General features: G+C 39.8%; 1 pseudogene; it reads left to right on the top strand.

The window, feature by feature from the left end:
* Positions 1 to 5,987: 5,987 nt before the first annotated feature.
* Positions 5,988 to 6,548, top strand: LOC124103396 (MORN repeat-containing protein 4-like; annotated as a pseudogene).
* The last annotated feature ends 253 nt before the right edge of the window (positions 6,549 to 6,801 follow it).

Genomic DNA, 6,801 nt, shown 5'->3' with positions numbered 1-6,801 from the left:
CTTTAGAAGAATTTGTATTTTGTTGCTGTTGGATGAGATGTTCTGTACATACATTTTTTTCTACTTGATATACAGAACAGTTTATAGCTGATGTTTTCTTATTGGATTTTCCATTGAACAATCTGCCCATTGCTAAAAATGAGGTACTGAAGTCTCTTGCTATTATTAGACCTATATCTTCAGATCTGTTAATCTGCCAGCAATTTGTTTCATATATTTAGGTACTTTAAAGTTGGGTGTATATATTATTTACAATTGTTACATTCTCTTGATGAAGTTGCCCATTCATTTTATAAAGTCTAACTTCCATGAGATAACTATCCCTGTTTTTGTTTCCATTTACATAGAATATCTTTTTCTGAACTTTCACTTTAAATTTATGTGTGTCATTAAAGGTGAAGTGAGTCTCTTATAGGCAACCACCACTCTATATTCTTTGGTTAGAAACTAAGTATGTGGTGCTTAGGGATACTGAAGACTAGGTCCTTGAGGACTAAGGCTTAGGTGCTCCCTCAGACTCAGAAGTGGTATAGAGCTTGGGTCAGTGGGAGAAAGATAAGACCCTGGTTCTGCTTGAGCAGGCCTATACCTGGGGTCTGCCTGAACTTGGTGTCTCCATGAATGGCTTTAGCTTGAGGCCATGAAGCACTGGAGCCTGTATCTGTGAATGCTGGCCTGGTGCTGGAGGACACAGGTGCCAACCAGGTTTGGGGAAAGGGCTAGAAACTGGTGCTGTATGGGCTCACCTGACTCTGGACTGGTCAGGAATCTGGGTAAGACCTGGAGCCTGAGACCTGAGATTAGTTTAGAGTCTGGGCTAGTGATAATCTGACTGGTGCTACAGGGGTGATTTGGTTTTGGGGGTCCTGAAACCTGGGGCCATGAGTGCCAGTCCCATGCTGGGTGTAACCTGAAACTAGTTTATTTGTATTGTCATTCTTCAGAAGCCACTGCAGAACAGTAGACATTTGATGGTCCATCTAAAGACCAAGAATCTTGGCCCATTGATGATCTGTCTATAAGTGGATTTGCTCTTGTTTGAACTGAAGGGAGGGTGTGGTAACATGAGAGAACTCAAGAAAAACTATCAGCAACCATTTTTACTTCAGTATAGTTGGCAAAGTGATTTCCATTGCCCTAGGCAAAACTTGACTGATTGAGACCAATTAGTGTTCAGCTCAATGAACAATTATTTCTCTTGATCTTTGTCTCTTTGCTTATAAATAATGGGATGCTCAAGGGAACTTAGCTTTGGTCTCATACTGGATTTCTTTCTGCTTCAATCTAAGAGACATTATTGTCAGATTCATGGTGTTAAATTAAAATGTCTAGTACACTGAACTATTTTGTAGCTATCTTTATTCATTTTTTATTTCTTATGCCTATGGATGTTGGGGTATTTGATCTAAGTTTTATTTGAGAATATGTGGATACATATTATTTTTAGAATTGAACTGTGTGTGTGTGTGTGTGTGTGTGTGTGTAGTGGGAGGGGGTGTTCTTTTGTTTTAGACTTTTTTTGATACTGGTTTGTAACGTATGATACTACTACAAGATTTTTAAAGTGAACAAAGTCCTAAAATAGTACTCTGCAACCATGTCTGTATCTGAAAGAGCTTAGATTAAAAATTGTGAAGACATTTTACAATATGGCTTTTTGGTTTTTGATCACCTTTAGTGATAAAGAGCACCTGGTTGACTTGATAAGAAGATAGGAACACACAAAAATGACCATGTTAGAATCTAAGGTATAGAGGTTTTTAATAGATAGCATTTAATCTCTCTGATAAATTAAAGAATATTTCCAATGAACTTGTATTTATTCTATAAGAAGAAGGTTCTAAGGTGTCCATATGCAGCTTGTTTTTGTTTTTGTTTCGAGAGAAGTTTAGGGTTTTCCTTTTGCATATGCCCAGACGTAGCTCTGTCCAAGAGGCTGTAAGTGGCTATTATAAGGAGTTGCCCAAGTGGACAGAGAGACCACGGGGCTCAGCAAAGGTGTTTTGCTCCACCAAAGCCTTCCATTGTCATGGACCTCAGCTCAGTCAGTCTCTCACCAGTTCTTTCATTTTTTCCTCTCTTCTAATGGATAAAGAAATCTTTCTAACACACAAATGACAGAATTAATCATTCACCTCTCTAGGATTCTGTACAGCAACATTGTAATACTTCAATTGTGCTTATTAAATAAGGTGTATCTATTATAGTTATTTGTGTATTTTTTCTATCCAACACTGGCCTTTGGGTTCCTTCAGAAGGAAACCAATGTCATATTTAACTTTCTATCCATAATGCTTGACTCAACATATGATTTTGAAATAAATGCATCTAATCCATATTATTTAATATAGTATCTCTCCTGAAAATTCCAGTTTGTTTGGAAATGCTAACTTCTTTGAATTGCTACAGCAGTTATTCCCCATACCATGTATTCTAGGTCTTCTTTGGCAGTATTTTATATTTATCTAAACTGGGTTATCTTTATAATCTTCAGAGGCAATAAATTCTGAAGATACACAACCCAAGTTGTATATCTGCAGTATCGGCCTCTGAGCCATTCACGTTCCCTTGCTCTCTCAAACCATTTTGAACGTTCCTGTGAAGCCCACCTGTAGACTCAATTATGTAACTGATGAACTCTCATATGCTCTTGTGCACATGTGATGTCTTAAGTCTTGACAATGGAACTATCTTTGAGTAGTGATCCATTCACCTTTACAGTTGACCTTAATAGCTATTCTTGCATTTGAGTATTCTCTTAATATATTATCAGTTCACTGAACACCAGGTCCATCTTATTTTGGTGAATCAGAATAGCTATCTTTGAGCATCTCCCATGTGCCTGCTTCTAGAAATAAGACACAGGGAAACATTTTAAAGTATTAATGTGTCAATTTCTTCCCAGCTTCTCTCAGGCCTCTGCAGTTCTTATACCCTGACACATTTTCTGTTTCTCTCAGTCACCAGTTACAGGCAAGCACTCACTAGCAAGCAGAAGTCAAATCTGCAGATATGAAACTACGAAACAACCAAGAAGTAAGCAAAACTCCTTAGGTTAAGCAAGGACAGAGAGATATTAATTCAAGATGGAGGGGAAGAAGAATCCTGTGGAAATAGAGGGTGAAATTTTGAAACTTTACCTTTCTGGAGCAAGGACTGTTCCTGCAAGAGACTCTTAGAGAGAAGTGTATTTGTACAAAGCTCTTTCTTGTGGCCCTCCATTCAGGTCCAATTGTAACCACCAGTCATCTGCTTATTTTTGTCCCTAAACTGTCTTAGCTCTAACACATCTCCTTTGGACAATCTCCTTTTTTATAGCCAGAAGATTACTAAATGCTTTCTGCTTCCCAATTCGAGTCTCAGATTCATTGAGGAGAAATAAATTAAAGGAGCAAAAGTCTCATCCCTGACCAGCGTGGAAATGAACTGAGACATAGGTAGGCTTTTGTGAGAAATGATTTCCCATAGTCAAAACTTGTACAATAGATAGTTTCAGTCCCAGCTTTCAGATGAAGAAAAAAATGCGACCAGGTATATCTTATTTCTAAGTTTAAGCACTTCTTTCATACCAGATTTTTCACTTTTTAATCTTTCTTTTGCCTTCTTTCTGCCTCTTTCTACCTCACCTGTATCCTTTCATCTTTATTTCCTTCTCTTCTTTCCTTATTTCCTTCCATCTTTGCTTCTCCCCATCTGGTTTTTAGCTTGTTTTGTTACGTGATCCTTGGTCACAGTGTGTCCTTTGCTGAGCACTAGAGGCACCAAGTTGGATAAGTCAAAGGCACTACCCTAATGGGTGTGCAGCATTTAGCAAGGCTGACTGTGCTTTGGGGCAGGTAGAATTGCCTTTATTGTGTTCTGGAGTATTTACAGGGATCCAGAAACTGACCCATTTCTCTTCACCATCTCTGAGCAGATGATAGAAAAGGAGGGGACAGACTTTTAAAGCCTTAACAGGGCTATAAAAGTAACAGGATGTCATCTAACCCACCTGATACTCATAAGATGAATTTACCTCTATCTATCTATCTACCTATCTATCTATCATCTATCATTTCAGGGTTGGGAATGAAACCCAGAGTCTTATACATACAAGGCAAGTGTGCACATGCTCTACTGCTGAGCAACCTCCCTAGCCCTGAATTCACTTTTAAAAACACCTAACCACAGCAGAGGTCAAGTAACCACTGGTTCCTTTCAAGTCCATTCTCCATTGGGAACTTTCCCAATGATCCAAGATTAGTGTTGGAAGGATACCTTTTAAATTTTTTTGACAGTATGTTTTATCCATGGTGAGGGAAAAAAAAATCAATTAACTTCTAGATCCAAGGGTGTTCAATCATGAATTTTTAGCAAAGAAACCTTACAAATTCAGTTCCCAAACAAGCTCTCTGACCTTTTCTAGGAATGCCCTGGGTTCTATACACTTTCTACCATTTCCACAAAGGGGTTGTGACTGATTTAGAAATCAATTAAACAACCATGATACCCCAATGCCAGGAAAAACACAAATTTTTAAGAAATATGCTCCATTCAATTTTTCTTGTATTTCCAAAGTCTATATAACAAGTCATCACCTCATTAAAAATAGAAGTCGTGTTTTACCCCAGTTGCTGCTAACGGTATGTGGAAGCTATAAAATAATCTACTCACAAATCCTCTAAAACCAAACATTAATCCCTTTTGCTAACAACTAAATAAAACAGTGTCTTTAAAATATTAAAGCATTTTTGAGCATGCACAATTAACTGATTAAGCTACCAAATGTGTAATTATCCTATTATGAGAAAGGGAGAAAAATTAAGATTAGATACAGCCTTTCCTGGAAAGAGTAATTAAACCATTACATCAAAGAAACCTGAATGATATTTAAATAAAAGAATCAGAGGAGATAGGGAATATTTTATTACAATGTAGGGAGAGAAATGCTTGACATGAAAGAATTGTTGAAGGAAAATAAGGACAGGAAAAGGGAAGGGAGACAGATAGGAAAGAGGGTACAAGACATTTATTTGAATATACAGAGGAATATAATTGGAACCCTTGGTAAGGGGTATTTATTTCCACAATTTTTTTTCCTGGAGAGTAGAATAATATATTATACAATCAAACGACTTCTTGGATGAAATCCTGGAGAGATTATGGAGAAATAGTTGTTTTAAGAAAAACTAAGAGATAGTAACTGACCTTTTTTGTTTCCATTTAGGCTATAAGCAAAATTAAAAAGCGTTCTCAAAGAACTATACTATCCCAGAGAAAGACTTTATGATGCCTTGAACCTCAGCTTGTTGAGAGATGATGAATAATATTGGTGGGATTGTCTTCCAAAAATATTCAGCCAATTCTCCCTCTTCTTTCTGTGTATTCATTCAAAACGTGGGATCAGACACCTGCTGTATGTCAAGCATCTCCTGGGCACTGGCCATGGATACCGTAGCAAGAAGATAACCCTCTCCTCTGTCCTAACCTGGCCCCATTTTTTTTCTTTATGTAAATGATTTCTTTCACTCCTCTCCTGATTTCTGATGGGGTCTATGTTATAGGTTTTAAAAATTGCTTGATTATTACAGAAAAGGCATTTTGTCATATACCTGCCTTCAGGATTTTATTCAAAACTCTTTAAACAAAAAGGTTTACCTTCTGTTCACACAGTTCTGTCATTCCCTCCAGACGTAGCCCCTCATGCTCTGACAGCTAGCTAACCCGGGTGCTGCGCGCTCTACAGAGTCTCGATGAGTGATCTAAACTCCAGTGCTGGGCTTGGTACCCTCCCCAGGCAGCCGCCTCGGGTCAGGGCATCAGGATGAAGCCGCGCTCCCCAGCCCGGGTCATCTGCTTGGCTCCTCTGTCCCTACCTGGCTGACCATTCTCTCGCAGCCCCCTCTCACCCGTGCTGCCAGCCAACCGGGGCTCAGCCTTTAGGGACTACTGTCGCGCCCCAACGCGGGGCTTCCGCGGCAGAGAACTGTGTGAACAGAAGAAACCTGCGGGGCTGGAGAGCAAACCCAGGGACCTTATACTAGTTTCTCTGGAACAAGATGGGATACCACTCTGGAAGTTTCATGTAGCCTTTAGGAAAAATTTCATCTTTTTCTTCTGTAAGCTGTCACCATGACCCTGACAAAAGGTTCTTTCACCTACTCCAATGGGGAATATCGTGGCAAGTGGAAGGAGGGCCGCAGACATGGTTTTGGTCAACTGCTGTTTGCAGATGGTGGCACTTATCTGGGTCTTTTTGAGAATGGGCTCTTTAATGGCTTTGGGGTACTGACCTTTTCAGATGGTTCAAGGTATGAGAGGGAGTTTGCCCAGGGCAAGTTTAATGGCGTCGGAGTCTTCATTCGGCATGACAGCATGACCTTTGAGGGGGAATTTAAAAATGGCAGAGTAGATGGTTTTGGCCTGCTGACTTTCCCTGATGGTTCTCATGGAATACCCTGCAACGAAGGTCTATTTGAGAGCAATAAGCTGCTGCGGTGGGAGAAGTGTTCCACGGTGGTTCAGTGGACCAGAGTGCCTCCAAGTCCACCAGAAACCTTACTGCTTGATGGGGCAAGTGTCAGTAAAGCCCATGACCACCTGAGATGAACAGAATGAGCCAGATCTCAGATGAGATGAGGATGATCACAGCTCCGAAGCCTGTGATATACCCCATCACCTGCCAATCAGCAATTTGATCACAGAAAGTGCTAAGGATTTGGGCCCAAAGACCCCACAGTGGTTAGCAGTTCTGCCTTTTCCTGATGCTTATTTGCTAAAGACAGGAGCTGAGTTTTCTTACTTTCCGACATTCCCTGTTCC

Source organism: Marmota monax, unplaced genomic scaffold (genome assembly GCF_021218885.2).
Source record: "Marmota monax isolate L192 unplaced genomic scaffold, Marmota_monax_Labrador192_F-V1.1 WCK01_AAM20220418_F8-fsc00006, whole genome shotgun sequence".
In the NCBI taxonomy this organism is placed as follows: domain Eukaryota; kingdom Metazoa; phylum Chordata; class Mammalia; order Rodentia; family Sciuridae; genus Marmota; species Marmota monax.
Note: the sequence above shows the minus strand (reverse complement) of the source record. Positions and strands in the feature narration are given on the sequence as shown.